A 25,845-nucleotide genomic window follows, 5' to 3' on the forward strand; every position below is an offset into this window, starting at 1 on the left:
CATTTACATTTACGTATATACATACGTCATCCCTGAAGAGGTGGAAGTCTGCCTCTTCGGTGGAGCTTAACCCTATCTGTTCCTACCACAGGCGAACAGCCTGATAGGACTGGACATTACCACTCAACACACGCTGTAATTCTTCTGAAGTCAAATCTCATACCCCCAAGTACTTTTCTGCAGCTGCCACCACAAAATAATTTTTCTGTGACTGATGTTCCATCTCTGTGGTACAGTTGACAACCATTGCTATGAATGCTAAGAAGCCAAGCTTACAGAAACATATATTACTCATTGGTCTATCCCTCTGCTCTGGCACAGATCTACTACTCACAGGGATCCTCTCAGAATCCCTCACCTTTGATCTACTCTACATAAATCAATTTTCTCTGACTGATGTTCCATCTCTGTGGTACAGTTGACAACCATTGCTATGAATGCTAAGAAGCCAAGCTTATGACACCTTCGACACTACTCTGACCTGGCCACCTCAACCTGCCTCACGCACCGGACACCTCCAATCCCCAGCAACATGAGCACCCCTACAGTTGACACACACAACTTTTCTCACCAAAACTAGGAGGTGGAAATAGTGCAGCGGCAGCATCAGCACTACAATGTACACAAGACTAATCTGAAATCCTTCTCGGAATCTATCCTGCTGTGCGGAAGAATGCCATGTTAGAGTGATCCAAAATAGTGCTACATAATGGTAGCACATTTTGGACAGTCTCAGTGGTCCTCCACCCTTGAAGACTCTGATAATACTTGTATTTCTTTTTTGACCAAAATGTTAGAGATTCTCTGTACTTGGTTATACTTTTTAGAAAGTATCACTCACAAACCAAAAGTGCCTGCCTGAAAATTACATACTATATCACATAGCCGCAGATACATCTTTGCACGCTCTTGGCATTCTCTCAACCAGCTTCACCTGGAATGCTTTTCCAACAGTCTTGAAGATGTTCCCACATATGCTGAACACTTCTTGGCTGCTTTTCCTTCACTCTGTGGTCCAACTAATCTCAAACCATCTCAATTGGGTGGATGGCAGGTGATTGTGGAGGACAGGTCATCTGATGCAGCACTCCATTTAATTTTTAAATTTTACCAATATTTAATTAGGCAAGTCAGTTAAGAACAAATTCTTATTTTCAATGACGGCCTAGGAACAATGGGTTAATTGCCTTGTTTAGGGGCAGAACGACAGATATTTACCTTGTCAGCTCAGGGATTCCATCTTGCAACCTTTCGGTTACTAGTCCAATGCTCTAACCACTAGGCTACCTGCCCACCCCATCACTCTCCTTGGTCAAATAGTCCCAACACAGCCTGTAGGTGTGTTGGGTCATTGTCCTGTTGAAAAACAAATGATAGTACCATGAAGCGCAAACCAGATAGGATGGCGTATCGCTGCAGAATAGCTGGAGGTGTGTTGGGTCATTGGCGTATCGCTAACCATGCTGGTTAAGTGTGCCTTGAATTCTAAATAAATCACTGACAATGTCACCAGCAAAGCACCCCCACACCATCACGCCTCCTCCATGCTTCACGGTGGGAACCACACATGCAGAGATAATCTGTTCAACTACTCTGCGTCTCACAAAGACTCGACGGTTGGAACCGATAATATCATCATACCAAAGGACAGATTTCCACCTGTCTAATGTCCATTGCTCGTGTTTCTTGGCCCAAGCAAGTCTCTTCTTCTTATTGGTGTCCTTTAGTAGTGATTTTTTTTGCAGCAATTCGACCACAAAGGCCTAATTTATGTAGTCTCCTCTGAACAGTTGATGTTGAGATGTGTCTGTTACTTGAACTCTGAAGCATTTATTTGGGCTGCAATTTCTGAGGCTGGTAACTTTAATGCACGTATCATTTGCAGCAGAGGTAACTCTGGGTATTCCTTTCCTGTGGTGATCCTCATGAGAGCCAGTTTCTTCATAGCGCTTGGTTTTTGCGACTGCACTTGAAGAAACTTTCAAAGTTCTTGAAATGTTCCGTATTGACTGACCTTCATGTCTTAAAGTAATGATGGACTGTTGTTTCTCTTTGCTTATTTGAGTTGTTCTTGCCATAATATGGACCAACTTGTATCAAATATTTGTGTATACCACCCCTACCTTGTCACAACACAACTGATTGGCTCAAACGCATCAAGAGGGAAAGACATTCCACAAATTAATTTAACAAGGTTCAGCTGTTACTTGAAATGCATTCCTCATGAAGCTGGTTGGGAGAATGCCAAGAGTGTGCAAAACTGTAATCAAGGCAAAGGGTGGCTTACCTTGAAGAATCTCAAATATAAAAAATATATTTTGAGATGTTTAACACTTTTTTGGTTACTACATGGTTCCATATGTGTTATTTCATAGCTTAATGTCTTCACTATTATTAAACCATGTAAAAAATAGTCAAAATAAAGTAAAAACCCTGAGTAAGTATGTCCGAACTTTTGACTGGTACTGGACTCCTCCCCGCTGATCCTCAACACGGGGGCCCCACAAGGGTGCGTTCTGAGCCCTCTCCTGTACTCCCTGTTCACCCACGACTGCGTGGCCACGCATGCCTCCAACTCAATCATCAAGTTTGCGGACGACACAACAGTGGTAGGCTTGATTACCAACAACGACGAGACGGCCTACAGGGAGGAGGTGAGGGCCCTAAGGAAAATAACCTCACACTCAACGTCAACAAAACTAAGGAGATGATTGTGGACTTCAGGAAACAGCAGAGGGAACACCCCCTTTCGATGGAACAGTAGTGGAGAGGGTAGCTAGTTTTAAGTTCCTCGGCATACACATCACAGACAAACTGAATTGGTCCACTCACACTGACAGCGTCGTGAAGAAGGCGCAGCAGCGCCTATTCAACCTCAGGAGGCTGAAGAAATTCGGCTTGTCACCAAAAGCACTCACAAACTTCTACAGATGCACAATCGAGAGCATCCTGGCGGGCTGTATCACCGCCTGGTACGGCAACTGCTCCGCCCTCAACCGTAAGGCTCTCCAGAGGGTAGTGAGGACTGCACAACGCATCACCGGGGGCAAACTACCTGCCCTCCAGGACACCTACACCACCCGTTGTTACAGGAAGGCCATAAAGATCATCAAGGACATCAACCACCCGAACCACTGCCTGTTCACCCCGCTATCATCCAGAAGGCGAGGTCAGTACAGGTGCATCAAAGCTGGGACCGAGAGACTGAAAAACAGCTTCTATCTCAAGGCCATCAGACTGTTAAATAACAGTGAGTGGCTGCTGCCAACACACTGTCATTGACACTGACCCAACTCCAGCCATTTTAATAATGGGAATTGATGGGAATTATGTAAATATATCACTAGCCACTTTAAACAATGCTACCTTATATAATGTTACTTACCCTACATTATTCATCTCATATGCATATGTATATACTGTACTCTACATCATCGACTGCATCCTTATGTAACACATGTATCACTAGCCACTTTAACTATGCCACTTTGTTTACTTTGTCTACACACTCATCTCATATGTATATACTGTACTCGATACCATCTACTGTATGCTGCTCTGTACCATCACTCATTCATATATCCTTATGTACATATTCCTTATCCCCTTACACTGTGTATAAGACAGTAGTTTTGGAATTGTTAGTTAGATTACTTGTTGGTTATCACTGCATTGTCGGAACTAGAAGCACAAGCATTTCGCTACACTCGCATTTAACATCTGCTAACCATGTGTATGTGACAAATAAAATTTGATTTGATTTATATCAGTGGCGGTCAGTGCTGTTTAAGATAAGGGAGGACAAAAAAACATTTCATGAGCATGGCCTTATTTCTATTACAGCATGTAGGATGACTGTCATTCATATTCCATTCACCCATGTGTTTTGTTTTAAGAATACTTTTCTCGCTGAAACTCTAACACGTTTAAATATGACTACTGGAACAATATTTATTGGGGAATGGTCAAAGACGACCTAAAAGAACACTAATGTCGTTTTGGGTGTCATTTTGTGAGGTCATTAAAAATGCTATTAAGGAAATACTGTAACGTGAAAAGTATACACACTACATGTACAAAGTTTCCATTCTCTGGAATGTGCATGCTATATGGAAAAATTATGAAAATATTTTTTTCAGAGAGGGATGTTATTTTAGAAACTATAAGAGGAAATTGTTTATATAACTGTGCACAGTAAGTAATCATCACCCCCTTGTGCAACGATGTGCGCTGAGAGTCGGGAAGCAAGTTCAGGGAAGTGTTTTAGTAAAATAAACTGAACATAATACAAAACAAGAAACACTAACAGCACACAGACATGAACCTGAAACAGAAACAATACGCCTGGGGAATGAACCAAAGGGAGTGACAATAGGGAAGTGATGGAGTGCAGATGAGTCTGATGACACGCAGGTGCGCGTAATGATGGTGACAGGTGTGCGCCATAACGAGCAGCCTGGTGACCTAGAGGCTGGAGAGGGAGCATACGTGACAGTACCTCCTCCCCGACGCGCGGCTCCAGCCGAAGGACGCCGATGAAAATGACAATCCCGGGGATCAGGAGCTGACCGGTCACCTCTGCTGAGGCGTGAGAAAATCTGTCAGTCCGGGTGAGACGTGGGAGCATGGCGACCTAGAGCGCCGGAGAGAGTGCATACGTGATGGTACCCTATCCCCAGTGCGTTCGGCTCAAGCCACAGGACACCAGCCAAAGGGACGATCCCGGGGTTCAGGAGCGGACCAGTCACCCCTGCTGAGGCGTGGGAACCTGTCGCCGGCTGGAGTGCGGGAACCTGCCAGACCGGCTGAGGCAGGGGAACCTGGCGATCCGGCTGAGGCATGAGAGCCTGACGAGCCGGCGGAGGCAGGGGAGCCTGGCGATCCGGCTGAGGCATGAGAGCCTGACGAGCCAGCGGAGGCAGGGGAGCCTGGCGATCTGTCTGACGCATGAGAGCCTGTAGCGGCTCGTCGTTCCCACCAACAACAAAAAAACACTTGCTGATGCTTCCCTTAGGTGAGGTGTCATTCTGTAACGAAGTCCACTGAGAGTCGGGAAGAAAGTTCAGGGAGTGAGTGTTTTAGTAAAATAAACGGAACATAATACAAAACAAGAAACACTAACAGCACACAGACATGAACCTGAAACAGAAACAATAACGCCTGGGGAATGAACCAAAGGGAGTGCCATATAGGTAATCAGGGAAGTGACGGAGTCCAGATGAGTCTGATGACACGCAGGTGCGCATAACGATGGTGACAGGTGTGCATCATAATGAGCAGCCTGGTGACCTAGAGGCCGGAGAGGGAGCACACGTGACACTTTCAGTGAGGTCAGAGAGCGTGTCAGCCTGATGGAACCACCCCTTTTGAACAAACTGTATAAAATGATAGGTTAAGAATTAACATATTAGACCAGAGGGATGTAGAGTTGCAGCTCACGTTTAAAGTAGTTTGAACTCTGAGTCTCAACACAAGGTAGAGACTATAAAGTCACCTCCTGGACAATCACTGGTACGGCTGATTAGCTGTCCGAAGTAAAGTATCTAAGAAAGTGAATTTAAGTGGAACCATTCTATTTCTGTTTTCAAACCATCATATTACGCTACTCTGCTGGCTAGCCTATCTTAAAAGGAGCAATTACATTAATTGCTATTCATTTCATGGAAGTAGAATAAACTCTGTAGTTCTGTTCAGGACTACACATCAAAACCACGGATACCGGACGACTGCAGAGGAGAACAACAGAGGAACCCCTTTTGGACATTCAGAGCCTATGTGTAGTACTGAATCACAAGCAAGGCTCAGGTTTTTGCAGATGCAAAGAGGTTACGTGTCACGTTCATTGAATGGAGGAGACCAAGGCGCAGCGTGATGTGAATACATTCTTCTATTTATTAACAAAGAAACACTAAACAAACTAAAGAAAATGAACGCGACACTATATATATAAACAAGTGCAGACACAGGCAACTAACCATAGACAATAACCCACGAAATACCCAAGGAATATGGCTGCCTAAATATGGTTCCCAATCAGAGACAACGATAAACAGCTGCCTCTAATTGAGAACCTATCTAGGCAACCATAGACATACATAACACCTAGACTAGTAAACACCCATAGACATACAAAGCCCCTAGACAGGAACAAAAACACATACATCACCCATGTCACACCCTGACCTCAGCAAAATTATAAAGAAAATAAAGAATACTATGGTCAGGGCGTGACATTACGACTGTTCAGAATGATGATATGATACAAGGTTATGATTAACAAGTTGACTGTTTATGGATGTGGTAGGTCAAGACCTTTAGAGTTTAATTCAGGAGATGGTAACTCTTTAAAGAACCTCTCTCATGGTGCCCCAGATCCCAATTAGTTAATTGTTACATGATTAATTTAATTGGGAAACAATTAAACATATTTAGGTTGAATTGATAAATAACAGTCTTCAAATTAATGTTCGAAGTCAAGTCACAACAGAGTTTTAATCAATTATTTGGTGACTTGATTATATTTAGTGTAGTGTTAGCTAAAAAGCATACATTTTTAAATGTTTACCATTTTTACTTTTATGGAATTCACTGAGGAGGATGTCCTCTCCTTCCTCCTCCGAGGAGCCTCCACTGATATATATATATATATTAACTGTAACCTGCTGCTTCTGACTATCAGTATTCCTTCTTAATTTGCTTGATAATGTTATGGAAAAAGAGTTTCATGGATAAATGTGGCAACTCTTCTCTTGCTGCAAACATTTTTTGGGTGCTAGTTTTCAGGCCTTCAGAGGTCATTGGGCTAGAAAATTTAAGCACAGAAGTATACCCGCACCTATTCAATATCCTCGAGAAGCTAGCTAGATAGCCTCTCCATCTGGGTGCTCTGCTGTCTCCCCACTCGGTTTGGCTTGTGCTATCTCATTTGGGTTTTGTCCTTGTGTTTATTTGTGACAGTGTACTTATCTGGGCGATACTCAGTTTGGTCGAAGGTTTGTATTTGTTTTGTGTGACTTGTCTGTCTACTGGATTCTTTCCTGTTTTAGCCTTCGGGTTCAGGAACTGCGCCTACACTGCAAGAATTAGGAGACTGTGTATGTTTCACTCCTGCAGACTTGCAGTTCTCCCCTGAGCTGAGAGTGAGCTAGGTGTCACGAGGCACACCACATTTTAAATACAAATAGTCTGGATAGTCATTTGATTAGATGTTCAGGAGTCTTATAACTTGAGGGTTGAAGCTGTTTAGAAGCCTCTAGGACCTAGACTTGGTGTTCCGTTACCGCTTGCAGTAGCAAAGAGAACAGTCTATGACCATTTTTAGGGCCTTCCTCTGACACCGCCTGGTATAGAGGTCCTGGATGGCAGGAAGCTTGGCCCCAGTGATGTACTGGGACGTACGCACCACCCTCTGTAAGTGCCTTGTGGTCGGAGGCCGAGCAGTTGCCATACCAGGCAATGATGCAACCCGTCAGGATGCTCTCGATGGTGCAGCTGTAAAATCTTTTGAGGGTCTGAGGAGCTGTGCCAAATATTTTCAGTCTCCTGAGGGGGAATAGGTTTTGTCGTGCCCTCTTTACGACTGTCTTGGTGTGCTTGGACCATGTCAGTTTGTTGGTGATGTGGACGCCAAGGAACTTGAAGCTCTCATCCTGCTCCATTGCAGCCCCGTCGATGAGAATGGGGACGTGCTCGGTCCTCCTCCCTATAGGCTGTCTCATCGTTGTCGTGATCAGGCCTGCCACTGTTGGTCATCTGCAAACTTAATGATGGTGTTGGAGTCGTGCCTGAACATGCAGTCATGAGTGAACAGGGAGTACATGAGGGGACAGAGCACGCACCCCTGAGGGGCCTCCTGTTGAGGATCAGCGTGGTAGATGTGTTATTGCCTACCCTTACCACCTGGGAGCAGGAAGTCCAGGATCCAGTTGCAGAAGGAGGTGTTTAGTCCCAGGGTCCTTAGCTTAGTGATGAGCTTTGAGGGCACTATGGTGTTGAACGCTGAGCTGTAGTCAATGAATAGCATTCTTACATACGTAGGTGTTCCTTTTGTCCAGGTGGGAAATTGCAGTGTGGAGTGTAATAGAGATTGCATCATCTGCAGATCCGTTGGGGCGGTATGCAAATTGGAGTGGGTCTAGGGTTTCTGGGAAAATGGTGTTGATTTGAGCATTTCATGGCTGGAGACGTTAGGCAGGTTACCTTAGTGTGCTTGGGCACAGGGACTATGGTGGTCTGCTTGAAACATGTTGGTATTACAGACTCAGACAGCAGATGTCCAGAACAGCAGATGCTCTCAAGCATGTTTCAGTGTTACTTGCCTCGAAGCAAGCATATAAGTTATTTAGCTCATCTGGTAAGCTTCCGAGTTAGTGTCCCTCTCTTTGAAAGCAGCAGCTTTACCCTTTAGCTCAGTGCGAATGTTGCCTGTATTCCATGGCATCTGGTTGGGGTATGTACGTACAGTCACTGAGGGGACGACGTCATCGATGCACTTATTGATGAAGCCAGTGACTGATGTGGTGTACTCCTCAATGCCATCAGAAGAATCCCGGAACATATTCCAGTCTGTGCTAGCGAAACAGTCCTGTAGTTTAGCATCTGCTTCATCTGATCACTTTTTTATAGACCGAGTCACTGGTGCTTCCTGCTTTAATTTGAGCTTGTAAGCAAGAATCAGGAGGATATAATTATGGTCAGATTTGCCAAATGGAGAGTGAGGGAGAGCTTTGTACGCGTCTCTGTGTGTGGAGTAAAGGTGGTATAGAGTTTTTTCCCCCTATGGTTGCACATTTAACATGCTGATAGAAATGAGGTAAAACTGATTTAAGTTTCCCTGTATTAATGTCCCCGGCCACTCGGAGCGCCGCCTCCGGATGAGTGTTTTCCTGTTAGCTTATGGCGGTATGCAGCTGATTGAGTGCGGTCTGTGGTGGTATGTAGACAGCTACGGAAAATACAGATGAAAATTCTCTAGGTAGATGGTGTGGTCTACAGCTTATTATGAGATATTCTACCTCGGGTGAGCAAAACCTTGAAAGTTCCTTAGATATCGTGCACCAGCTGTTGTTTACATAGGCCCCCGCCCCGTGTTTTACCAGATGCTGCTGTTATACCCTGCCGATAGAGTGTATAACCCGCCAGCTATATGTTATTAATGTCGTTGTTCAGCCACGACTTGGTGAAACAGAAGATATTACAGTTTTTAATGTCCCGTTGGTAGGATATACGTGCTTTCAGTTCATCCCATTTATTTTCCAGCGATTGAACGTTGGCTAACAATATGGATGGCCAAGACAGATTAGCCACTCATTGCCAGATCCTCACAAGGCACCCCAATCTCTTTCTGCAAAATCTCGGTTTCTTTCTCCTGCAAATTACGGGGATGAGGGCCTGTTCAGGTGTTTGGAGTATATCCTTCCCGTCTGACTCATTAAAGAAACATTATTCGTCCAATTTGAGGTGAGTAATTGCTGTTATGATGTCTAGAAGCTATTTTCGGTCATAAGAGACAGTAGCAGCAAGAGTATGTGCAAAATTAGTTACAAACAATGTGAAAAAACAAACAAAATAACACGGTTGGTTAAGAGACAGTAAAACGGCAGCCATCCTCTCCGGCGCCATTCTTTACGAATGGCGCTTCACATAGTATATGAGGCTGATACTGTAGGTCCGTATTGATCTATATTATTATACAGTATTGCACAGTGTTTACTATAGACCGGTAGTAGTGTGTTGGTAAAATCACTGGGGGAGCCAGAAAAAAGCCATATTACTGTTACGTTCTGACCTTTATTTCCTTTGTTTTGTCATTATTTAGTATGGTCAGGGCGTGAGTTGGGGTGGGCAGTCTATGTTTGTTTTTCTATGATTTGGGTATTTCTATGTTTCGGCCTAGTATGGTTCTCAATCAGAGGCAGGTGTCATTAGTTGTCTCTGATTGAGAATCATACTTAGGTAGCCTGAGTTTCACTGTGTGTTTGTGGGTGATTGTTCCTGTCTCTGTGTTTGCACCAGATAGGGCTGTTTTGGGTTTTCACGTTTCTTGTTTTTGTTAGTTTGTTCATGTGAAGTGCTTTATTAAACATGAATCAAAACAACCACGCTGCGCTTTGGTCCGCCTCTCCTTCAAGTCAAGAAAACCGTTACAATTACAACCTATGTATTGTGATAATTGCGCTGTTTGCTCTTTAACCTGTTAGTTCATATGCCTTGCGACCATGATATACAGTATAGGCCTAAAGGTCAAGACGATAAGAAGACATAGTGGCAGAATAAATTCAACCACACCTTTGTTTCATCACAAAACCATAGAGCAACCTCTGTCAGTCCATAAAGCAGTCCACAAAGCATATATTGAATGTAACAAACAAGTTACATAACCTACAGCATGGTCAAGCAAGTTTCATAACCTACAGCATGGTCAAGCAAGTTTCATAACCTACAGCATGGTCAAGCAAGTTTCATAACCTACAGCATGGTCAAGCAAGTTACATAACCTACAGCATGGTCAAGCAAGTTACATAACCTACAGCATGGTCAAGCAAGTTACATAACCTACAGCATGGTCAAGCAAGTTACATAACCTACAGCATGGTCAAGCAAGTTACATAACCTACAGCATGGTCAAGCAAGTTTCATAACCTACAGCATGGTCAAGCAAGTTACATAACCTACAGCATGGTCAAGCAAGTTTCATAACCTACAGCATGGTCAAGCAAGTTTCCAACATTTTCGAACCACTAAAGTAATTGATTCAGAACCACAGAGAGTTAATGCAAGTCGCAAATAAAACAGGAGCTGCCTTCACTATTCCAGCACCATTTCATCTTCAACATTTCAACATCCTCAAATAACCTATGCTTGTGACAACTAAAAGATACAAAGAAAACGATTTTGTCCAATTAACATTGACTATGTGGTCAGTCCATAAGATAATACTTTTTGTAGTTTTATTAAGGCACAGAGCTTCTTCTGCTGAAAGTCATTTTTGGTAGAGATGGTGTCATTCTAGTGGACAGGCAGGATATGGAAAAACCCACTTCCCCTGAGCTGGAGTAAACACTACTACCACTGCCCCCTGCCTCGCTCTCAAAGTCCCAGCTCCTATCTTCCTCTGTCTCCTCATCCTCCTTTTCCTTTTCTTCCTACTCCTCCTTCTCTAAATTCCAAGCATCTGCCTCTAACCCTAGGAAGCTCTTTGCCACCTTCTCCTCCCTCCTGAATCCTCCCCCTCCTCCCTCTCTGCAGATGACTTCGTCAACCATTTTGAAAAGAAGGTCGACGACATCCGATCCTCGTTTGCTAAGTCAAACGGCACCGCTGGTTCTGCTCACACTGCCCTACCCTGTGCTCTGACCTCTTTCTCCCCTCTCTCTCCAGATGAAATCTTGCGTCTTGTGACGGCCGGCCGCCCAACAACCTGCCCGCTTGACCCTATCCCCTCCTCTCTTCTCCAGACCATTTCCGGAGACCTTCTCCCTTACCTCACCTCGCTCATCAACTCATCCCTGACCGCTGGCTACGTCCCTTCCGTCTTCAAGAGAGCGAGAGTTGCACCCCTTCTGAAAAAACCTACACTCGATCCCTCCGATGTCAACAACTACAGACCAGTATCCCTTCTTTCTTTTCTCTCCAAAACTCTTGAACGTGCCGTCCTTGGCCAGCTCTCCCGCTATCTCTCTCTGAATGACCTTCTTGATCCAAATCAGTCAGGTTTCAAGACTAGTCATTCAACTGAGACTGCTCTTCTCTGTATCACGGAGGCGCTCCGCACCGCTAAAGCTAACTCTCTCTCCTCTGCTCTCATCCTTCTAGACCTTTCGGCTGCCTTCGATACTGTGAACCATCAGATCCTCCTCTCCACCCTCTCCGAGTTGGGCATCTCCGGCACGGCCCACGCTTGGATTGCGTCCTACCTGACAGGTCGCTCCTACCAGGTGGCGTGGCGAGAACCACGCGCTCTCACCACTGGTGTCCCCCAGGGCCCTGTTCTAGGCCCTCTCCTATTCTCGCTATACACCAAGTCACTTGGCTCTGTCATAACCTCACATGGTCTCTCCTATCATTGCTATGCAGACGACACACAATTAATCTTCTCCTTTCCCCCTTCTGATGACCAGGTGGCGAATCGCATCTCTGCATGTCTGGCAGACATATCAGTGTGGATGACGGATCACCACCTCAAGCTGAACCTCGGCAAGACGGAGCTGCTCTTCCTCCCGGGGAAGGACTGCCCGTTCCATGATCTCGCCATCACGGTTGACAACTCCATTGTGTCCTCCTCCCAGAGCGCTAAGAACCTTGGCGTGATCCTGGACAACACCCTGTCGTTCTCAACTAACATCAAGGCGGTGGCCCGTTCCTGTAGGTTCATGCTCTACAACATCCGCAGAGTACGACCCTGCCTCACACAGGAAGGGGCGCAGGTCCTAATCCAGGCACTTGTCATCTCCCGTCTGGATTACTGCAACTCGCTGTTGGCTGGGCTCCCTGCCTGTGCCATTAAACCCCTACAACTCATCCAGAACTCCGCAGCCCGTCTGGTGTTCAACCTTCCCAAGTTCTCTCACGTCACCCCGCTCCTCCGCTCTCTCCACTGGCTCCCAGTTGAAGCTCGCATCCGCTACAAGACCATGGTGCTTGCCTACGGAGCTGTGAGGGGAACGGCACCTCAGTACCTCCAGGCTCTGATCAGGCCCTACACCCAAACAAGGGCACTGCGTTCATCCACCTCTGGCCTGCTCGCCTCCCTACCACTGAGGAAGTACAGTTCCCGCTCAGCCCAGTCAAAACTGTTCGCTGCTCTGGCCCCCAATGGTGGAACAAACTCCCTCACGACGCCAGGACAGCGGAGTCAATCACCACCTTCCGGAGACACCTGAAACCCCACCTCTTTAAGGAATACCTAGGATAGGATAAGTAATCCTTCTCACCCCCCTTTAAGATTTAGATGCACTATTGTAAAGTGACTGTTCTACTGGATGTCATAAGGTGAATGCACCAATTTGTAAGTCGCTCTGGATAAGAGCGTCTGCTAAATGACTTAAATGTAATGTAAATGTTCTCCTCCTCTTCTTCCTGGCGGTCCATCAGCTGTTGTAATCAAGGCCTGGTCCTGAGATTGCATCTCCATCTGCACAAAAGAGTTAGGATTTTAAACAGAGAGACAAAGACACAGACACATCAAATAAAGAAATAAGAATAGACATAAAAGAGAACGACAGACACAGACGTAACATACACTGAAACAGACACAAGCAAATGTAAAATACTGTTAGTCGGCTGTGACAAATAGTATTCACAGGCAAATACTAACTATTACAGAGAAGGAAATAGATAGCAGAAACAATTGCCAAGTCGTATAGAAAAATTGTTCAAAAGACAGAACCAAATGTCACATAACAAAAATAACCAGTGCAGGACACATCTGTAAGCTACTGATTTACAGGCCTAAATCTCTCTTTTCGAACAGCGCTGCGGCTTCCTCTAGTCTCTTTTAGCTAATGAAGTTCATGTCCTTTCCCTGACATGAGGCCTGGTCAAACCATTTCAGTTGAGCGCTGCCTCTTTCAGATGCAAATGCTTCTCTCTCTTCTCTATTCATGAGAGCCAGTCTAATTGCCCTCATTGTGAGAATAGAATATTCGGGAATTCCCCTGAATCGCCAAGTCCAAGTTTGTCCCAGGGAGCGGAATGATCAAACAAAAACCGACCATGATCAGATCTGCATTTCTTTCTCTGTTAATTACAGCATCAGACTGGGATTGGGCTCCGACTGAAAGGATGTGATGTGGCTTGAAACACTTTAGAAAAAGAAACATGAACTTTCCTTTGAGTGAAGTATGAACAGTGGGCTCCCTGTGGGATGATATCCCCCTTGACGTGCGTGTGTTTTCTGTGTATTCCAGCCATTGCAGCAGATCAAACTATGCCTAATATCCCATGGAGGATACACAGTAAACAAGCGCTTGTTCCTGCTGGAGTTCTTGCTTTTTCTTTTATGACAACCGCTGAATATTGGGTCATGAAACTTGATGAGAGGCGAGAGTTCTAATTGGTGGAGGTCACTTCTATTTGTGCTGTGTTGCAGCTATGGCACAATTATTGTCTGAATACTGGACACAGGGACTGGAACTGGGCCGGTCCCACTGCATCTGCACAAACCATCGTCTCATGACATCAAAGGCCAGCAATCATTGGTCACTGGGAGGTGGAAGTAATTGGATAGACTTTACGTGGGTGTCTTATGTGTTGGTGGTCTGAAAATGAAGACCTGCAGTGGATCTGACAGTGTAGATGGTTTTATAACATGGTCTCTTTATGGACCAGTGGATCTATATAAAATGCTTTGGCCATTGGGCAGCAGGTAGCCTAGTGATTAAGAGCATTGGGCCAGTAACCAGAAGGTTGATGGTTCAAATCCCAGAGCTGACTAGGTGAACAATCTGTCAATGTGCTGCACTTAACTCTAAAAACTCCCGTACGTCACTCAGGATAAGAGAATCTGCAAAATGACTCAAATGTAAAATGTGTTGTCCATGCACAGCACTGTATGTTTTGTAGTCCAATGCCTATTCTGTTGAATCAATTAAGCCAGAGCTATGCCAGTAAAGTAGCCTACAGTCTTCAGCTCTCTCCCTTAACCAGTGTGTCTTTGTCCCGTCTGACGCAGAGGTTTGGTGTGTTTTGTGTGCTCGGGACACTTGGTTGCCATGACGAGGCACTGGCGAGGGACTAAATGGCAAGCGGTTGACATCGTAACATCGCCAGCCTGCCCGCACATCTCAGTTACAAGAATGCATTAACGGGACACTCTCACACACTAACAATATGACTGACCAAGAAGATCGTTGCATTAGGTGAGCGATACCTTGACCTTAGCCCTAATAGCCAACAAAAATGTCTCCATTTCCACTGGAGTCCCACAGAGCCAGAAGACCACATGCAGGTCATAGTTTTGGTTGCTTGGGTATTCATATCTAGCATAGAATCATGTTAACATGTCCTCTTTCTCTACAAATATAAAGTATGGAAAGAGAAGATAACTCTTGAGTCTCACAGTAACTCACAGTAAATGTGCTGAATAATCGCAATCCATTTTCCATGATCATCTGTGAACATACAGGAAAGACCAAATATGTATTTCTGATGCAAATACAAATACAAAACACATCAATACATTCATAGAGTAAATGTTGCTGAGTATATGTTTAGTCATCTAAGTCCATGGAGATGGACTACATGTTTGATCAGTTCTAGAGAGACGTAGTCATTCGGATTTCACAATCTAAGACTTCAGTCAATTGTCCAGTCTTACCAGTTCCCTGTGCAGCCAGGCCAGTGCACTCTCAATGTCCAGTTTGTAGGGTCAGCTGCCCTCTTCTCCGGGAATGCAGCCCTCCATCTGGAGGTCTTCCTCCAGGCAGGGGTCTCTGGTGGTCCGTGGGTCCCTGGACACAACGGGCCCGGCTGACTTACAGGCATCAATCTCCCAGTCTAGTCAGGACCACTTCCATCATGATAGGCTTCAAGTTCTACAATCTGAGCTAAAAAACAATCAGTGTCCCTATAGAATCTATGTTTGGTCTAAGCTTCTCTCGGCTGTAACAAGACACAGCATTTTCTGGAGAATTCTTCTCTTTCTGCTTCACTGCTCTCACTTCCTTGTGTCCTCTCTCATATCAGTGGTAGTTCTGTACTGGACTGGAAACTTAAGAGGTTCTCCTCTGTTTTCCTCCCCCTCCTCTGTGGGACAGTGGAGTGCTGTCAGTCATGTGTTAGTATGATGCAGCAGGAGTGATGTCAGCTCTTTGACCAGAGCTTGTTTATCATTTGAGGGTCTCTTTTTAACACACACACTCCACCTATGGAGGAGGAAGAAGGAGGAGGAGGAGAAAAAGGAGGCACGCACGTGCACACACACACACACACACACACACACACACACACACACACACACACACACACACACACACACACACACACACACACACACACACACACACACACACACACACACACACACACACACACACACACACACACACACACACAGACGTAGCTAGCAACCCTTACAAACAAAGCTGCAAATCCAGACAAATTGACAAAAATAGTTTTGACATGTCTGCACCTATACTTAGAATTGCACTCACTACACTTGTAGACCATCAAACAACATAGGCATCTCCAGACTAAAAAAAAGTCAACATTTTCTTGTGACTAACATGAGGCAGATGTACCGTTGTTCAGATATGAGATGATGGACCATCCCACTCCTGACTGACTGTCAGTCCAACACCTTTTACCCATTACACCAAGAGGCTCCAACCTCTTGATAAGGTTGGTAGGTGTTGTCACTACAATGTGAATGTGAGATCACCAGGGACATATTGTGTAATATGAAGAACTAAGCTATTGCAAGTCACTGAACCATATTGAAACCCACATGCCCTCAAATGTGTTGCTTAACTCTGTTCTGGACTCTTACAGAACAAATACAGGATATAACAAGATAGCCTACAGTATTACAGGATACAAGGGATTCTGTTTGATTAAACTAAAGCTGTGGTCCTGCACTGGTGAACAGGATCTATTGAAATGTTAAGACCCTGGTTCTCCCATCTAATCTGACAGAAATTACTAGGATCTTGAGGAGTAGTGGAGTCTAGCTGCAGACAGCAGAACGCTTGCTTGGTGAGAGTACTGGAGAGTTTTATCGCCACCTTTTGGTCATTTCTTGCTTTACACACAGGAAAATAAAAGTTATGGTTCCATTTCATTCAACGAACTACAATTTATAAAGGCTTTATATACACTGTATGTCCGTGGACATACATGTCTGTGGACACCCCTTCAAAATAGTGGATTCAGCTATATAAAATCGAGCGCACAGCCATGGAATCTCCATAGACAAACATTGGCAGAATTACTGAAGAGCTCAGTGACTTTCAATGTGGCACAGTCATAGGATGCCACCATTCCAACAAGTCAGTTCATCAAATTTCTGCCCTGTTAGAGCTGCCCTGGTCTACTGTAAGTGCTGTTTTTGTGAAGTGGAACCGTCTAGGAGCAACAACAGCTCAGCAACAAAGTGGTAAGCCACACAAACTCACAGAACGGGACCTCCGAGTGCTGTAGCTCGTAAAAATCGTCTGGCCTCAGTTGCAACACTCACTACAGAGTTCCAAACTGCCCCTGGAAGCAACGTCATCACAGAAACTGTTAGTTGGGAGCAAAATGAAATGGGTTTCCATGGCCGAGCAGCCACACACAAGCCTAAGATCACCATGCGCAATGCCAAGTGTCGGTTGAAGTGGTGTAAAGATTGCCGCCATTGGCCTCTGCAGCAGAGGACACACGTTCTCTGGAGTGACGCTTCACCATCTGGCAGTCAGATGGACAAATCTGGGTTTGCCGGATGCCAGGAGAACTTTACCTGCCCAAGTGCATAGTGCCAACTGTAAAATTTGGTGGAGGAGGAATAATGGTCTGGGGCTGTTTTTCATGGTTCGGGCTCGGCCCCTTAGTTCCAATGAAGGGAAATTTTAACGCTACAACATAAGATTACATTATAGACAATTCTGTGCTTCCAACTTTGCTGCAACAGTTTGGGGAAGATCCTTTCCTGTTTCAGCATGACAATTCCCCCGTGCACAAAGCAAGGTCCATGGTTTGTCAAAATCGGTGTGGAAGAACACCTTTGGGATGAATTGGAACGCCGACTGCAGGCCAAGGCCTAATCGCCCAACATCAGTGGCCTGCTTTACTAATGCTCTTGTGGCTGAGTCCCGCAGCAATGTTCCAACATCTAGTGGAAAGCCTTCTCAGAAGAGTAGAGGCAGTTATAGCAGCAAAAGGGGGGACCAACTCCATATTAATGCCTGTGATTTTGGAATGAGATGTTCGACAAGCAGGTGTCCACATGCTTTTGGTCATGTAGTGTAGCATACATTACCAATAACAGGGGAGGTTATGTCTTGGGTGTATGATCTTTGACCATCTGTAATTTACTCACTCGTTATTATTCACAATTCATTCAGGATGATCTGTCGTCATGGTAACATGCAAGCATCCACATTTTCTTACTTACAATGAAAGTGACTCCAAAATGACACAGTACATTATTTACCATTCATTTCAATTGGGCACAAAATAATCTGAAACACAACCAAAACGAACTGCAGATGCATCCAAGTGTGTAGCTTCACAAGCATGATGTAGTTCATGCGTGCTAGGAATATGGGATCAATTACAAAACCTTTTGATTACTTTATTTATAACAATCTTTAGGTGTGTCAATAATTTTGAGCCTTACCTTTTTTGAGAAACATATTTAGTAATTGTTAAACAAAAAACTCTTTCTCTGAGCAATTGTATTAGTAGATTTTTGTTGCATACAATATAGCTCAGTATTTGAATTATTTATTTCTTTACAGTCATTACTGCTCAATTTTTATCAAGGGTATCAATAATTCAGACCCCACAGTATATACAGAAGCTTAGCAAATGATCTATAAGATTATGTCATACTTTTCCTTTTTTGTAAGGACTCAATATTATTACACTGTATTTACAGCAGTAACCCTAACCGTGGCTTGGTGTCCACATTCCCAGTTCAACTCGAACTGTCACGTTGTATAATGATTGGAGACAGGCTCATGAATACGAATTAGTTTTTAAAATGTTGTCCACCCTAATAAAAGAGCAAAGTGTAAACCTCTAAGTAATACACGGGACGAAACCCCCGTAAAACAAGTGCACAATAACACGGAGCATGGAAGCGGATACTACATCACAGGTACTCACTAGAACAACGGTCATGGTATATATATATATAGTCAATAAAAGGTTGCCAAATTCTGTAAAATGTCTCTAACTTATTCCTCAAGCAGTAAGTGATTTTCTCCAATGGGATACAACTACTAACTTCCGATAGCCACATTGCAACTGGCAGGGGGAATCCGATTTCCATTTCAAGGCAGTACATTTCTTGGCAATCGCTAGCAATATTTCTGTTAGCTTTATAGTATGGCTTTGCCTAAGATTGGCATTAGTACCCATCTTTCTTTTTAACAAAAAGAAGCTTGAGGAGGATGGTGACGTAGAGGGGCGGATAAAACCCTGCTGGAGGCTCTCCTGTACGTAGGTCTCCATGGTCTTGGTCTCCGCATAGGAGGGGATAGACGTGTCTTCTCTGGAGGGCAGCGTCAGACAGCAGGTCAATGGCACAGTCCCAGGGGCGATGAGGAGGCAGGCGTGTAGCCTGGGCCTTAGAGAAAACCTGGTGCAGATCCTGGTATTCCTCTGGTAACTCCACTTGAGGTGTGTGGTCCGGCCTTTCCACCGTAGTTGTTTGACAGACACTGCGAGACACCACCCCTGACACTCCTGCGACCAACCCAGCAGTCTCCTCTCAGACCAGGAAATGACGGGGTTATGCCAACTCAACCAGGGGACACCTAAAACAATGAGGTGCGTGGGGGTGTCTATAATCAAAAAGGTGATCTGTTATAAATGGGTGTCATGGGTCAGCAGAGAAACGGAAATAGTGATGTGATGTTCGTTCGAGCCCTGTCCCTATTGGACCGGAATGGGTGACTGTAGGGGAACGAAAGGAATTGCGTAATGCAGGGGCCAGTTCGCTATCTAAGAGATTCCCGGCAGCTCTGGAATAAATCAGAGCTAACGGAAGTGAGGGGCTAGGGTATTCTGGGAATTTAATGGGAAAACACACTGGTTGAATTGACAGAAAAGGAAGGGAAATCTTACATCCTAACTTGGCTGGAGCAGGAGAATTCCCTGGCTTGTCACCTCCTCGTCTATTAGTAGATAGAGGCCAGGTCAGGGAGAAATGACGCCTTTCTCCACAATAGGAGCAGAGGCCCAGATTTCTCCTTCTCCTATGCTCTGCCTCTGGCAAACATGCAGAGCCCACCTCCATCGGCTCTGGCCATGGAGCAGGTGTAGCCATGGGCTCCGGATTCCGCGCAGGTCTTCATCGGGACAGCAGGAGGTTGTCCAAACGAATCGCCATGCTGATGAGCTGATCGAGTGACAGGTTGTCATCATGACAGGTTAACTCCATCTGTGCCTCCTCCCGCAGTCCACTGCGGAACACGGTGACCAGAGCTGACTCATTCCATCCGGGGGGAGGCCGCAATGGTCTGGAACTCCAGGTCGAACTCCAAGAGAGTCCTTGATCTCTGGCGTAGTCATAGTAGGTGCTCACCCCCCTCTCTGCCCTCCACAGGATGTTCAAACGCAGAGCGGAAAAGGAGAGGGAAGCGCTCGTAGGACTCTACCTCGGGTCTGCCCGTTTCCCAGACCACGGCACCCCAGTCCAGGGCCCGTCCAGTCAGTGCCGAGATGACGGTGGCAACCCTGTCTCTCCCTGTCTCCCAGAGGCTGTTGTCGTAGCAAGCGAGGTACAGGTCACATTGCAGAAGGGATCCCTTGCATCTCGCTGGCGCTCAGTCAAAGCGCTCCAGGAGGGCCAGGGGTATTCCGCGGACCGGCTCAGATGGGATGGAGGCAGGTAGTGGTGTGGGGGCTGGTGCCGGAACCGGTGCTGGAGACTGGAGGGACTGCACATTCCCCTCCAAACGCAGGATGGTTGCCAACACGCTGTCCATGGCGCTGCCGAGTCTGGAGAGACAGTCCAATTGATGCTGGTCAACAGCTCGGTCTTTCCTGCTGTCTCCATTTACCATTTAGTGGGTTGGTTATTCTGCCACGTTGTATAATGATTGGAGACAGGCGCAGGAATATGATATAGTTTTTTTTTATTTTCTCCACCCAAATAAAAAAGAGAGGTGTAAAACCTACATACACTGGACGAGACCTGGAAATCAAGTGCACAATAACACGTAGTATGGAAGCCGATACAACAGCACAGGTACTCACTAGAACAACGGTCATGGTAACAATAACCGACAAGGACAATGGGGAACAGAGGGCACATATAAAACAGACGGGATTGGTGATAATGAATCCAGTTCAGTGATGGCTAGAAGGCCGGTGACGTAGACCTCCGGAGCTGGTGAACGGAATGAGCAGCAGTACCGGGGGATCCGTGACACTAACCCTAACACTATCCCAACCTGACCTTCATGCCCACATCCCGGTTCAACTCTCACTCAAACTTTAACACTATCTCTAACCATACTGTAGCTTCATGTTCACATCCTTGTGCAACCATAACCCAAGCATTAACCACAACCCAAACCCTAGCTTCATGTCCATATCACAGTTCAAGCCTCACCATAGGGAAATTCTCAAAAAGTCCGTCCTCTCCTCTCTTCAGTGACCTTGAATCTGATAAGTGGTTGCCATATGTAGGAGAGCGTCAATTTGTTAATATGCATACGGAGCCATACCATGACATGCATTGGAATTGTGCCATAAATGCATTTGGAAAACAAAACAAAACCCAAGCATGTGTTACAGGTCCCAGGTGGTGGGGACTAATTTATGAATCATTTTGTGTTTTCTGTTTAACACAAGAAATAAAAGGGAGACAGGAGGAAATGGTTAAAATTGTCACAGACGTCTTTCTCTAGTGTTTCTCATTTTTTCATTTGATAAAGCACTCAATCATAATTTCTTTACAAAAAAATCACGTGTACAAATTACTATTCCAATCTTCTAATACAAATTCACATATACTGTATGAAAAACCACAATGAAATACATTCAATGTGTCTGTTTTCCCTTTAGAAACTCATGAGACCTTCGTCAATGTAAAAACTAGAAAGTACCGTAAGTGCAGAAATATAATACATCCTCCATATTTAAAATAGGCCCACTAAAACAGTGACTTGTGTTAGAAAAAAATAAAACATGCACTAAGTTTAAATAAAAATGTATCTAAAAATAAGTCTGTTTTTAACCTTTAAATAGCTAGCCTTTAGAAAGTATTCATACCCCTCGACTTACTCCACATTTTGTTGTGTTACAGCCTGAATTCAAAATGGATTCAATAATTTTTTTTTTTTCAAATATTTTGAAAACGAAATACAGAAATATTAATTGACATGAGTATTCACACCCCTGAGTCGATACATGTTAGAATCACCTTTGGCAGTGATTACAGCCCTATTTTGATATCTGGAAATTCTGATGACCCCAACCATGTAAAAAATGATTATGTAATTAACAGCCAATGTTTACTTTTGTAATTGGCAGTACATTTCAAAACATTATAACTGTATTTCTGAACTCACAATCAAATACTTTTAAATGTGGGGCTATGACACTCAATTGAAAATGAGTCTGATATAATTTCTCTTATCTCACCACCACTGAGTGGCTGTTACCCAGCAGTCAAGAGTCATTAAGGCAGTCAAATTACACGTGACTAAGGTAATTAGGCTTCTCTAAACTCTGATGCTGCTGATGGTCATTAGTAGCCTACCAAACGTGCCAACTGCCTGGTACTCAGCACTCTATTGTCCTTCTAATCACTCTGATAGCAATGCAAATGTAATCGTCAAATCTAATCAAACACTTAATGAGAGCCCATGAGCTCATGCCCAACATTTTTATAGGCTATGCAATTGCGTGAGAAAACAGAATGATTGCTTCTATTAAAAAGAGGAGGATGCCATCAGCTTTCTATAGGTTAGGCCGACTATATTTATTTATCAACCTTCCTAATATTAAGCACATTGTATGTCTTTACAACAGGAGTACAGCCTACCCGGCTGTCATAAAAATAAACCGCGGGAAATGCATCCTCCATTTGCTATTTAAGTGCATATTTATTTAACCTTTATTTAACTAGGCAAGTCAGTTAAGAACAAATTCTTATTTTCAATGACAGCCTAGGAACAGTGGGTTAACTGCCTGTTCAGGGGCAGAACGACAGATTTGTACCTTGTCAGCTCCGGGTACTAGTCCAATGCTCTAAATAGAGTACCCTGCCGCCCCATATACAGTGGGGCAAAACAAGTATTTAGTCAGCCACCAATTGTGCAAGTTCTCCCACTTAAAAAGATGAGAGAGGCCTGTAATTTTCATCATAGGTACACTTCAACTATGACAGACAAAAGGAGAAAATCACATTGTAGAATTTTAAAACATTTATTTGCAAATTATGGTGGAAAATAAGTATTTGGTCAATAACAAACTCACCAGTACATCACTGGGACCAAGTTCCCTGCCATCCAGGACCTCTATTACCAGGCAGTGTCAGAGGAAGGCCCTACTAGAGCCACCCAAGTCATAGACTGTTCTCTGCTATCACATGGCAAGCGGAACCGATGCACCAAGTCTGGAACCAACAGAACCCTGACCGGCGTCTACCCCCTAATTAGTGATGTGGACATGATTGTGGGGACGCCTACCACCTGGTGCGGATACAAGAGGGGGACGAGTGGAAGATCACCTTCAACATGGCCAGCGTCCACCACGAGTATCTGGTCATGCATTTTGGCCTCACCAACGCCCCTGCTGTGTTCCAGGCTCTGGTAAATTATGTTCTCCACGACACGTTGAACTGGTCCATCTTTGTCTACATTGATGACATCCTCCCCCCAAGAACACGTGCTCCACATCCTGGCAGGTTCTTCAACGCCTTCTGGAGAATCAGCTGTTTGTGAAGGCAGAGAAGTACAAGTTCCATTGCTCCACCATCCCCTTTCTGGGTTACATCATCTCTGCTGGGAGTGTCCAGATGGATCCCGGGAAGGTGAGAGCGGTGGTGGATTGGCCTCAGCCTATGTCCAGGGTGCAGCTGCAACGTTTCCTGGGGTTCACCAACTTTTATCGCAGCTTTATCCAGGGTTACAGCACCCTGGCTTCCCCCATGTCTACACTCACCTCGACCAAGGTTCCGTTCATGTGGTCCTCTGCCGCTGACCAGGCGTTCCAGGACCTCAAACACCGCTTCACCACTGCTACTTTCTTGGTTCATCCTGACCCTTCCTGTCAGTTTGTGATGGAGGCCGATAACTTCGGATTTTGGTGTGGGGGCTGCCCTGGGATGCAGCTTAAGGTCCAGGGTAGAACGTTCTACCCTGGACCTTAAGCTGCATCCCTGCGCCTTCTTCTCCCACCGCCTCAATGCCATGGTGAAGATGGCATTGGAGGAATGGAGGCACTGGCTGGAAGGGGCGGAACATCTGTTCATTGTGTGGACCAACCACAAAAACCTGGAGCATCTTCACACTGCCATGCGCCTCAACTCCAGGCAAGCGAGGTGGGCTCTGCTGTTTACCGGGTTAAACTTTTCCCTCTATTACCGGCCGGGGTCCAAGAATGTCAACCTGGATGCCCTGTCTCGCCGATATAGCCCCACGGTTACCACCCCAGAGTCCGAGAGAGTCCTTCCCACCTCGTTCCCGGTGACGGCACTCAGCTGGGGTATAGGGAACCAGGTCCGGGAGGTGCAGTGGTCCCAGCCGAACCCTGGGTGGGGGGCCCAGGTAACCGCATGTTTGTGCCTAACGCTGTCCTCTCCGCGGTCCTGGAGTGGGCACATTCCTCCAGGCTTGCCGTGCACCCGGGATCCCATTGGACCCAGGCCTTCGTGCGACAACGCTTTTGGAGGCCTACTATGGTTCCAGATGTCACCGTGTTTGTCACCGCCTGCATGGTCTGTGCTCAGAACAAGACTCATTGGCAAGTTCTGGCTGGTCTTCTGCAACCACTGCCTGTCCCTCATCGTCCCTGGACCCACATATCCCTGGATTTCATCACGGGTCTCCTCCCATCTGAGGGCAACTCTGCCATCCTGACTGTGGTCGAACGGTTTTCCAAAGCCACCCACTTCATTCCTCTCCCCAAACTACCCTCGGCCAAGGAGACTGCACAGCTCATGGTGCAGCACATCTTCTGAATCCATGGACTATCCATGGACATGGTCTCCGACAGGGGCCCTCAGTTCTCGTCCCGGTTGTGGAAGGCGTTCTGCACCTTCATTGGGTCGTCAGCCAGCCTGTCCTCTGGGTTCCACCCCTGGTTCGATGGCCAGTCGGAGCGAGCCAACCAGGACCTTGAGACTACTCTGCCCTGCCTGGTCTCCACCAACCCCACCATCTGGAGCCAGCAGCTTGTGTGGGTGGAATACGCCCGCAACACCCTTCACTGCTCTGCCATGGGCCTATTGCCATTTGAGTGTTCCCTGGGGTTTCAGGCCCCGCTCTTCCCCGAGCAGGAAGAAGAGGTTGGCATACCTTCTGCCCAGATGTTTGACCGCCGCTGTACCTGGAGGAGAGTCCGGTTGGCCCTCCTCAAGACGACCTCCAGGCATCGACAACAAGCTATCAAATCAAACAAATCTAATATATTTATATAGCCCTTCGTACATCAGCTGATATCTCAAAGTGCTATACAGAAACACAGCCTAAAACCCCAACAGCAAGCAATGCAGGTGTTGAAGCACGTTGGCTAGGAAAAACTCCATAGAAAGGCCAAAACCTAGGATGAAACCTAGAGAGGAACCAGGCTATGAGGGGTGGCCAGTCCTCTTCTGGCTGTGCCGGGTGGAGATTATAACAGAACATGGCCAAGATGTTTGAATGTTCATAAATGACCAGCATGGTCAAATAATAGGTCTGGGACAGGTAGCATGTCTGGTGAACAGGTCAGGAACAGTTGAAACTGGAGCAGCAGTTGGTGAACAGGGGACAGCAAGGAGTCACCATGCCAGGTAGTCCTGAGGTATGGTCCTAGGGCTCATGTCCTCCGAGAAAGAGAGAGAGAAAGTGAGAATTAGAGAGAGCATACTTGAATTCACACAGGACACCGGATAAGACAGGAGAAGTACTCCAGATATAACAAACTGACCCAACCCAGACAGGAAGATCACATCAGTGACTCAACCCACTCAAGTGACGCACCCCTCCT

The 25,845-nt window shown here is 45.6% G+C and overlaps 1 long non-coding RNA gene across 1 annotated transcript; it reads right to left on the bottom strand.

Annotated features, from left to right (window-relative positions):
- Positions 1-12,972: 12,972 nt before the first annotated feature.
- Positions 12,973-15,660, bottom strand: LOC118399202 (uncharacterized). The gene is made up of 3 exons (XR_004828786.2): positions 15,317-15,660; positions 15,069-15,110; positions 12,973-13,132 (listed from the first exon to the last, which is right to left on the bottom strand). It is a non-coding gene; the product is annotated as an uncharacterized LOC118399202 (long non-coding RNA).
- Between the last annotated feature and the right edge of the window lie 10,185 nt (positions 15,661-25,845).

Source organism: Oncorhynchus keta, chromosome 20 (assembly GCF_023373465.1).
Source record: "Oncorhynchus keta strain PuntledgeMale-10-30-2019 chromosome 20, Oket_V2, whole genome shotgun sequence".
NCBI lineage: Eukaryota > Metazoa > Chordata > Actinopteri > Salmoniformes > Salmonidae > Oncorhynchus > Oncorhynchus keta.